Source organism: Pinus tabuliformis, chromosome 7 (genome assembly GCF_031772625.1).
Source record: "Pinus tabuliformis cultivar Carrire ecotype Pingquan chromosome 7, CPIR1, whole genome shotgun sequence".
Classification (NCBI taxonomy): Eukaryota; Viridiplantae; Streptophyta; class Pinopsida; order Pinales; family Pinaceae; genus Pinus; species Pinus tabuliformis.
This window is the reverse complement of record NC_142293.1, coordinates 1575374321-1575385286: the sequence shown is the minus strand read 5'-3', so window position 1 is coordinate 1575385286 and position 10966 is coordinate 1575374321.

The window sequence follows — 10966 nt, the reverse complement described above, 5'->3', positions numbered from 1 at the left end:
ATGCTGGAAACTGGTAAGGTTTGTCTTCAAGTCCATAAACTCTGATGATTGTATATTTCTTGAAGAGGTATTAGTCGCCCACTCAAGTATCAAGATTAAACTGCAATTTTTCTCTAAGGAATTGAGGAACTCTAGGAAAAGAATCACCATGCATTAGGGTTTATACAATAGGCATGAATGACGATACATATTTGAAAAATCCCTGGTTAATTTTCGATTTTCTTACCATGGGTAACCACTGGAAGACAAACAATATGGAATTGTTTTCATCTACCATATTTGGCTTTAAGTACTCAAGGTAGGGATAGTTTTGGTGAATAAACAAATGGACTAGGTAAGCTTGATAGCAAAAAGATCTACCTTCTTCAAACTATATTAGTTGGGAATGAATTTCATCACATAAGAGCCAAGGAAAATTATATTTTGTATAGTCCTTGGTGACTGGGTGACACAAGGTGACTAAGAAACCTAGGATCAACTGTTATATGGAGATCAATATTGAGACCAAGGAGTTGGTAAACCATAGAGAAAGATGATTTAGGCATAGAATCAAAGATCATGATGGGGTAGGGAGGAGGCCGAGAAGGGGTTGTAATTCCTTCTTTAATATACCAGCCATTGAACATTTGTTGGTTTACCTATGGAGAGAGGCCTTTCCAATGGTCTTCAGATATCTCTTTGTCTAACCTCTACATACCTGCCCTGTTTGGAAATGAGAGCATATATGCAATGGATTTTGGATTTATCTTGATCACTACCTTATCTTTATGAGAAGAGATAATAAATATTTGATCTGATAGATATTGGATGACACACCATGATACCATTTCTGGGAAATGGTATACTGTTGGGACCACTACTAGGACCAAATTTGATTCATAAAAATTATTATGGTCCCCTATTATATCAAGGGTATTGCATACCAATTGTATATCCATTCTCATGTTGTATGTAGTTATGATGGGATCTGAGGCATCAACATCACCATCATAGTAGTCATGATATTTGGATTTCTCAACCATTGAAACATCAAAAGTACTTGGCACTAGCAGTGTTGCCATTGGGAATGTGGGATTTACTGAGGGTAGCTTAACTATCTGGATAGAGTAATGGGGGTGAAAATATATTGAGTTTGTGAGTAGAACTTAACTAGCCCATATGGTATTGACACATAACTTTATAGGATTGGCTAACAAGGTGGAGGGAGAATTATTTAAAATTTCTTAGCTGTATTTGCTTGATACACATGAGTATCAGATTACATGGGTTTATGGAAATTTAGACTGAAATATTGGAATTTCAGAGGTTGCTTGCTCACAATTTAACTCCTGGAAATGTGGAGGGGTTAGTTTCATGGGATGGAGGATTTGTTGAGAATACAAAGTGAGTAGTTTTGGATGAATGAGTGCTCTTCATGCAAATGGGGATAGGGTTTGCTCTTAGAACTTGAATTTGCTGTAATTTTGGGTTAGTGAGGGTTCTAGTAGGTAAAATCCACAAAGGAAAGGAAAATTATCCATTTGAAAATGTGAATTCTAGCTAGAAATTATCACGAGTGGGAAAATTGAGTTTACAGATGTGCCAGGTCGACTCACAGGCTGAATAGGAGATAATGGTGACAAAAATGGGCCCCTATGCCCTTTTAATTTTTTTCCCTACCACGTGTTAGGCATTTATTGGGAATTTTTTTAGGGCTTATGTCATGATGACATCGGTTTGACAGGTGGACCTTACCACGAGTCGCCAGGGTGGGGCCACATGGCAAGTAGTGATTGGCTTATGTGGTGACTTGGCTAGTTGATGTGGTGTAGGGAATGACATAGGTGGGGGGGATCCAACATGGTGGAAAACGTGGAAGGATGTGCTTCTTCCTCCACATGCCTCTACAACTTGTGTTTGAAACTTTTTCCGAGGTGCACGAGGCACACGAGGGTGATACATGGCTCCCCTCTGCACCCCTTGACCTAGTTAACACCCACATAAGTTGGCAGTGTAGGGTCATGTGCCGTTGAATAAGTTCACATGCTCGTCATTGGATCTACGCGCTTGTAACGTTCCTAGTGTGCACGCCCAAATGTCATTGTTGTGCCTTTGTGCCGACGCCCACACGCTGGTGCTACTAGGTGAGGTTCTTGCCTTTAGACCTTTGGCTTGTGCCTTATGAACCACTTTTCAAAGCTCTTTATTAAAATTTCCCTTTGTATCTTTGGCTTCTTTTGGGCGTTTTCAGACTTCGAAACCATGAGAATAAATCTTCCTAGGGGTGGTGCATTTTGGCACTAACATCAGATCCATGGGGGACAACATACCCCCGTGGCCTATTGAGAACTTGTAGTTCCAGTGCCTTTGTTGGGATATGGAGTCCTTTCAAGCTATATTTTCTTTCTCTTGTAACTTTATTATTGAAAACTATAATCGCAACATTCAAAGGAAAATTATTGTAAATGAAATTATTAAACATTTTTTATTTTATTTTAGATGTACTTAAGTGAATAATTTCGTCAGGAACCTGCCATTTATGAGGTTCCCAAGGAAATCTCCATCGAGAGTCTGAAGCTGATAAGTGTTGTTCTCTTGGAATTCTTGTACTCGGAATGGACCAATACAAAGGTTGTCAAATTTTCCATGCTTCCCTTTGTCAACACGGATTGAGTCCCATTTCAACACCAAATCTCCCGCTTATAGGTTTTGTCCTTTGCTCTTTTGTGAATAACAACTTTCATTTTCTATTGAAAAGATTTCATTTTCTATTATCTTTGTTAATTAACCTCTATCAATTAATAGATTCTTTTCTGCATTAAACCGATGTTTGGTTCCTCTTCTTGCAATAACTTCATTACTGATAGGCGAGATTCATAGGAAAAATTACATAATTAGTAACATATTTAGTTAGATGTAAATAAATTAAACACATTAACTAATTAATTAATTGTTTAACAAAATTTAGAATTTTATCTTGTACTTCATATATTAGTATTAATGTGAATTTATATACATTTTATTTGGTTGTTAAAGAGGATAATACATATTTGGTCACATATAAATAGATGTAGTAATCGTATTAACTAATCATTTATCTATTAAATATTATATCCTATAGGATTCCCTATAGTATTATAGGTTTATATGTAGTTAGATGAAAATAAATAAACAAATTAACTGATTAATTAATTATTTAATAAACATGTATATTTTTATCCTAGTACTTCACATGTTAGTATTACTATGAATTTATTTAGTTGTAAAAATAATACTTAATTGGTTACATATAAATAAACTTTGTAATCAGATTAACTAATTATTTATTTAATTAATATTTGATCCTATAATATTCCCTATAGTATTATGAGTTTATATGTAGTTAAATTAAGAGAATAATAAATTATTTATTAACTTTAATGTTCTTAGTTCGTAAAATTTTAATTAATTAAAAACATATATATTTAGTTACATATAGATTTAAATAAAATAGATAAATCTAACAAATTAATGAATGAATTAATTAAATATCTAATTTTTCCCTATCTCTTGGTCTAGTCAAATGTAGCTATTTCCCATCAATTATAGTCTTTCCCTTTGGTCAAAAGTAGTTGTTTATTTCTAGCCATTGGAATGTTCGGTCTCTCTATTTAATTTGTTGCCATGGTATGGTTCTTCATCTTGTCCTGATGATGAACCCCACTTGATGGTTTGAAACACATCGACAAATGAATTTCGATGTGATTATCGCCGAAACATGTCTCAAACACAGGAAAAATGTCATCTGTACCATATACCAATTGATAAGGATAAGTACGAATAACTCTCTTAGTGTTGATTCTGTCTGCCTAGAGCGTGTATTTGAGGTTGACATCCCAAATCTTTTTTATTTTTTTCCAACAACCTTTTGATTGTTCTTATAAGACTTTTGTTTGAGAATTCTGCTAGCCCATTTCCTCGAGGATAGTAAGGTATGGAATGTACCAGTTCTATGTTGTAGTCTTGGAAAAATTGTATCATCATGGATGGTCTGAAAGCCTGGGCGTTATCCATGACCAACTTTCTGGGACACTCAAATCTCGAAAGAATCCCGTCTTCGAGGGATGTGATAATTACTTTCTCATCAACCTTCCGAGTCGGAATGGCTTCCACCCACTTAGTGAAATAATTAGTGGATGTGAGGGTATACCTATGTTGACCACGTGAGTTAGCGTGTATCTCTCTAATAAAGTATAATCCCCATTTTTAAAATGGAGCTTAAACTTTGGTAGGCTTCAGTGCTAGAGATTTCAACTTCTGCTTGCTCGCAAACATTTAACATTCTAAACATGCTCTAAAAGTGGTATTGGTATCTTTAAAAAGGGAAGGCCAGTAGCATCGAACTCTCAAAATCTTGTGTGCTATGGATTTCCATCTTGATGATCTCCACATATTCTATGGTGAAATTTTGAAATGATCTCCTACATTTGATCTTTAGTGACACATGTAAGAAGGATGTTGACAAAGTCTTTCTAACACAAACCTTCATCTATAGTACAATACTTGATCACTCTCAATCTTAGGGTTCAAAACTTGGCTTTGGGCATCCGAGGAGGACATTGTAAATTGTGCAAGAAGAATATTATGTCTCGATACCAAGTGGAGTTCTAGAACTTTGAAAGGCCCTTCGAGAAGGGTTCTTGTGGATTTTTTCCTTTCGATGGGAAGGGTTCTTGTGGATTCTCTCTCCCAGTATGAAGAGGTTCTTTTGGATTCTCTTCATCCAAAGAAGGAGGTTCTTATGGATTCTCTTCATTCAAAGAAGAAGGTTCTTATGGATTCTCCTCTCTGTATATGTTGCAAATATCTCCATTAGTGCACATCTCAATTGATACATGATTTGAATTAGTAAGAAACTTAGCCAATCCTTAACCTTTCACAAGTTTTGTAGGTTTGATCTCCATATCATACTCCTGGAGCTTGGCTATCCATTTTCCCCGTCTTCAATCACTGTCAAGTTGCATGAGAATATCCTTTACTGCCATTGATGGTACATAGGCTATCACTTTTGAATGCAACACATATTCTCTATAATATTTAAATTCTTTTACCATAGCATATGCATGTTTCTATAGAATGATTGATCCAAAATGGATTTCGGGTAGACTCCTAAGTCTAAGTGTTCCTCATTGAGGAAAATGAAATCCCAAGGGTGTTCCTAGAACTAGCCCCATTACAAAGATCGTTTAATTTTGAATCTCCTGCAACTTGAATGGGCAAAAACTGACTTAGGATGCAGAAGTTATCACAAATTGAAGCTGCCATTTTTCCTTTGAAAAAGGAGGCAAAATCCCCTAAAAATGGGTCCTAAAATCCCTCTAAGTCTTCAAAATCTCCTAAAAATATCAAAACCATTGCAAAAGGAGAAGTTTTAGAAATATCAGACTACACTATTGGAAGGCAAAAACACAAAGAAATGACTAAAAACAAGTCTATCACAGGCTTAAACCAACAATGAACAGAAGCCGTCGGATCTGGCCGATCAACGGTCCATATCTGACGGAAAATCAAAATCGGCGGTGGCAGGCGGAGGATATCAGAACATGTTATATGACTATTGCGATCGTGATATCATAATTGGCGATTACAACAGAGCGCTTACCAAACGGCCCAAGGCTTATGCGAGATGCAATTGCGACAAGTCGCATTGCAATATCGCATCAGAGCTACACAGAGGAGTGGCCATATATATATATATATATATATATATATATATATATATATATATATATATCTATATATATATATATATATATAGATATATATATATATATATATATATATATATATGCGACAGCCGGACTCGATAGAGTTATAAAAGATATGTCATAAATTTTGAAATCTGCCCAAAGGCGTTTTCTATGTATTTTCACATATTTCGTTTAATAAACAAAAAGCAAAGGAATGCGTTGATGCGATGAATTCGGATCCGAAGGGGTTCCTAAATGCAAATGCATATTATTTCAAGCCCGCATAAAGCCATTCTTGCGATATTTTCAATGTTTTTGACGTATTTTCCAAATACAAAGGGAAGCCACAGAATGGGCATTGTGACTTGCGATAAGCAATTTCAGGCGGACCCGATAGTGTTATAAAGTGGAATTAAGGACTTTTGAAATCCGATAAACAAAGCTTTGGCAATTTTTCTCGTGTTTTACAATGTTTCTCTGTGTAAATAGGGAACAACTGTTTCTGGAGGATTTCAAGCACCGATGCACTCTTCTGTGGTAGAACAGGTGGCCTCCTCCCCTAAAGGGGTTAGCAATGATTATTTAACGCTCAGAGAGGGGATTTGAGCGGACCAAAGAAGGAAGCCAGAGAGATTGAGAGGGAAAATGAACTGACAGCGCCGATTTGGCTTAAAAGCCACTGAACGACAGAGACAAAGGTTGTTGGGGGTTGTTGCTGAAAGTAAAGCCAAAGTAGGAAGCTAAGGCGAAAAAGAGCAGAAAGAGGCAGCGCAGAAGGAAAAAGAACAACTAAGGGAGTCACTTGGAAGTCAAGTGAAAAGGCAAGAGAGTTGTAAACTGATAGAGGGCCAAAGATGCCAGAGTCAAAGAGCCAAAGCCAGAGTTAGAACCAAGAGCCAGAACCAAGAGTCAAGAGCCAAGAGCCAAGAGCCAAGAGCTAGAGCTTCAAGAGCCAGGGAATGACGTGGTGTCTGAACCCACATTCCTATGAAAAACAGGAGGAGTTGAGCCCAAATATTGTAAAAAGGACTTATACCATAATCCCATAGAGCCTAGTTTAGTTGACTAGAGCTCACAGAGACGTAGCCCAAGAGTTGTGGGTGAACTCCTAATTAAATTGTTGTTTCTGTGTGATTGTTTATTGCTGCATTGTTTACTGTTATATGCATTTATATATCAGTTTAAGCACATCAACTTACAACACAGACAATAGATTTTAAAGCATATAATCAGTTAAAAATAAATACAAGCATACACCCATATTTTCAAGCACATATTTAATTCCGCATTGGTTAATCATTAAGACTTGGGAAAATTTAAAGCTTTGGAAGTGGGAGAGGTTCTTGTAAGTTAGACAAGAAGCCTAAGTGCCCCATTTTTAGATTAGGTGGTATCAGAGCTTGAGATTGATTAACCACGCCTTCAAAGAAGGTTATATCAGAATTCTTGATTGACAAAGCAAAGACTACTTGTCTGAAAGGTGTTTGAACAACAAAAGGCTGATTGTATGCTTGCTTTGCAGACTGACTATTGCTTGAGTTTGCAGGGGTGAATGGAAAGCTATTGATAGCTTGGTCCAAGAAGGACAAATATGAATTAGGGCTGAAGGCATTCTTCCATCCCAAAGGACCTCGAAGAAATCCTTGAAGCTCAAGAGGTTTGTTTCAAAAGGTTGCTGAATAAGCTCTTTATTTATCTTGTTGAAGTTTTTTTTTTGTTCCTTGGCATAATGACAATTTCCTCAAGTGTATCCTTAAATTCCTTCTCCATCACAAGACTATTTGATGGAGACATGAAGCAAGACTTGTTCATCATGATGGACAAGGTGAGAGAAATATATGAGGATGGAAGAAATAGCAACATACTTAGAGAGCAGTTGAATTCCATGAAGGAAGAGAAGCAATTGCTTTCTGACAGACTGCAGGAAATGGAGAGGAAACTTCATATTGCAAATATGAACCTGAAGAGGATGCATGAGTTGGAGTCATAGCTCTTTGTTGCCAAAGAAGCCTTGGTCAAGTATCAGCTTGAAGAAGAGCTAAACCATTCCAGTTTGTCTTCAAATTCTTCTAAGAATGCTTATATTGGTTATTTTGAAAAGCATACTAGAGGCATAGGTTCCAAGCTAATGTCCAAGATGGGTTATGAAGGAAAGGGCTTGGGAAAGCATGCACAAGGTATTGTTGAACCAATAATAATTGAGGAAAGACCTAAGTATTTGGGTCTTGTCTATGGACAAGCTTATGGAGAAAGTTCCAAATCTACCATGAAGGCCATTGAAACAACTCCAAGAGGGAGTTGCATTGTAGGTGTTCAGAAGCACACACTTGAACCAGAGAGTTGGGGAGACTCTAACAGCCTTGAAGAGATTGATGGTGTTCCAAAGGGAGCCACTTATTCAATTGATTCACCTCCTCATGAAGGCAATAAAGGTGAAAGAGAAAGGTATAAATATGGTTCTAAACATTTTCCTTTTGATTGTGCAAAGCATGATAAATTTCCACATATGTATGGGAAAATAATTGCATGTTCCTTTTGTGGTTTGGATAACCATCATGTTTCTAGATGTTGGAAGAGAATGGACACATATAGGAAACTTTTGAAGGAAAAGAAGCAAGAAGCCAAAGGTCCATTGGACAAGGCAAATCATGTTGCCAAGAGGATGCACATGTGTTGCACTTACTAGCATAAGCAAGGACATCTTGATACAAAATGTTGAACTTTGAATCCAGCAGTGCTTCCACAAACGCTGAAGAAAGTGGAAAGAGAAGATGGCAGAAATGGAAAGGAAGATTTCATGGATGATGTGTCTCAGGATGATTCACATGTTGATGTTGATGTGCAGACAAAGGAAAGACCTTTGAATTGGATTGGTAAGAAATGGTTAGAGTTATTTTCCAATTAAGGTTGCATTTCTATTGATGCATCTATTTGCATTTCTTGTTGATGAGATGCAAGTTGCAGGTTTCTACCAAGATGGTGAATGGAAAACGTTTGAGTAGGAGACTCACTTTGTTGCTACAACATTATATTTGATTTCAGCTTCAAAAGTACAGTGTGCTTAAGTGAAAGTTGAAGGATGAAATGCATGCATGAGCATGATGTGCATGAACACAGGGATGTTGATGTTTTCCTTGTATTTAAACATGTATATGTAATTGACTTGAAGGGTTGATTGCTTTGTTCTTAAACATGCATGTAATGTAATGTTGACTTGAGAAAAGTTGACTTGGTCTCCAAGATGGAGATAGTGATGAAATGTTCATCTTTTGAAAAGAGTCCTAATGGTCCTTTTCTACATGCTTGACTTGAAGGGGCATTTGTTTTAAAGGCATGTTTTGTGGGCTTGTTGTCTAGTCCATCATTTGTATGTAGATATAAGACATGGAGGTGTTCACAAGCTGTGAAATTTGTTTCTTTTGTTGAAGTAGGAGTTTAGGCCATCCAGTTGTTGTCTATATTTATGTTGTTGTTAACAGCTGTTGTTGACAGCTTTTCAAACAGGCACAAATGAAAGTTTTGTGGAGCAGATGAACTTCACGTTTGTTTGGGCCACCTTGGATCAATGATTAAGGCAAAGAAGTTCAAACCACCTTCTATATACATTTCAGCAGAAGTTCTGCAAGAAGGCAAGGAGGAATACAGTTCTTCCTAGGAAGACCAGCCCATCCAAGAAGGGAAGTGGTCAGAGACTTGGGTTCAGAGGCACTATGCAAGGCAAAGTGTGTGTAGGCTGAAAGAAGAGGGTGCTATTACTCTCAGGTACTGTTCAGATTAGTATATTAGTGTTTTGGAGACCAGAAGTTCTTTTAGTGGGAAGGTGTGATCCAAAATGGATTTTGGATAGACTCCTAAGTCTAAGTGTTCCTCACTGAGGAAAATTAAAGCCCAAGGGAGTTCTTCACTGAGGAAAATGAAAGCCCAAGGGAGTTCTTCACTGAGGAAAATGAAAGCCCAAGGGAGTTCCTCACTGAGGATTACAGCAGAGCGCTTACCAAATGGCCTGGGGCTTATGTGAGATGCGCTTGCGACAAGTTGCATTGCAATATCGCATTAGAGCTACATAGAGGAGCGGCCATATATATATATATATATATGCGATGCAATAGCGGACCCGATAGAGTTATAAACGATATGCCATAAATTTTGAAATCCGACCAAAGGCATTTTCTATGTATTTTCGCATATTTCGTTTAATAAATGAAAAGCGAAGGAATGCACCGATGCGATGAATCCAGACCCAAAGGGGTTCCTAAATGCAAATGTATATTATTCCAAGCCTGCATAAAGCCATTCTTGCAATATTTTCAATGTTTTTGACGTATTTTCCAAATACAAAGAGAAGCCATGGAATGGGCATTGCGACTTGCGATAAGCAATTTTAGGCGGACCCAATAGTGTTATAAAGTGGAATTAAGGACTTTTGGAATCTGATAAACAGAGATTTGGCGATTTTTCCTGTGTTTTATAGTGTTTGTCTGTGTAAAAAGGGAATGACTCTTTCTGGGGGATTTCAAGTGTCAATTCACTCTTCCATGGTAGAACAGGTGGCCACCTCCCCTAAAGGTGTTAGCGATGATTATTTAATGCTTAGAGAGGGGATTTGAGCGGACTAAAGCAGGAAGCCAGAGAGCCCAAGAGGGAAAATGAACCGACAGTGCCGATTTGTCTTAAAAAGCCACAGAACGACAGAGACAAAGGTTGTTGAATGTTGTTGGGGGTTGTTGTTGAAAGCAAAACCAAAGCAGGAAGCTAAAGCGAAAAAGAGCAGAAAGAGGCAGCGCAAAAGGAAAAAGAACAACTAAGGGAGTCACTTGGAAGTCAAGTGAAAAGCCAAGAGAGCTATAAACTAATAGAGGGCCAATGAAGCTAGAGCCGAAGAGCCAGATCTAGAGTCAGAGTCAGATCCAAGAGCCAAAACCAAGAGCCAAGAGCCAGAGCCAAGAGCTAGAGCTTCAAGAGCCAGGGAATGACAAGGTGTCTAAACCCACTGTTCCTGTGAAAAATAGTAGGAGTTGAGCCCAGAGCTTGTAAAAAGGACTTATACCATAATCCCAGAGAGCCTAGTTGAGTTGACTAGAGCTCACAGAGATGTAGCCCAAGAGTTGTGGGTGAACTCCTAATTAAATTGTTGTTTTTGTGTGATTTTTTATTGCTGCATTTTTTATTTTTATATGCATTTGTATATCAATTTAAGCACATCAACTTACAACACATACAATAGATTTTAAAGCATATATTCAGTTAAAAACAAATAC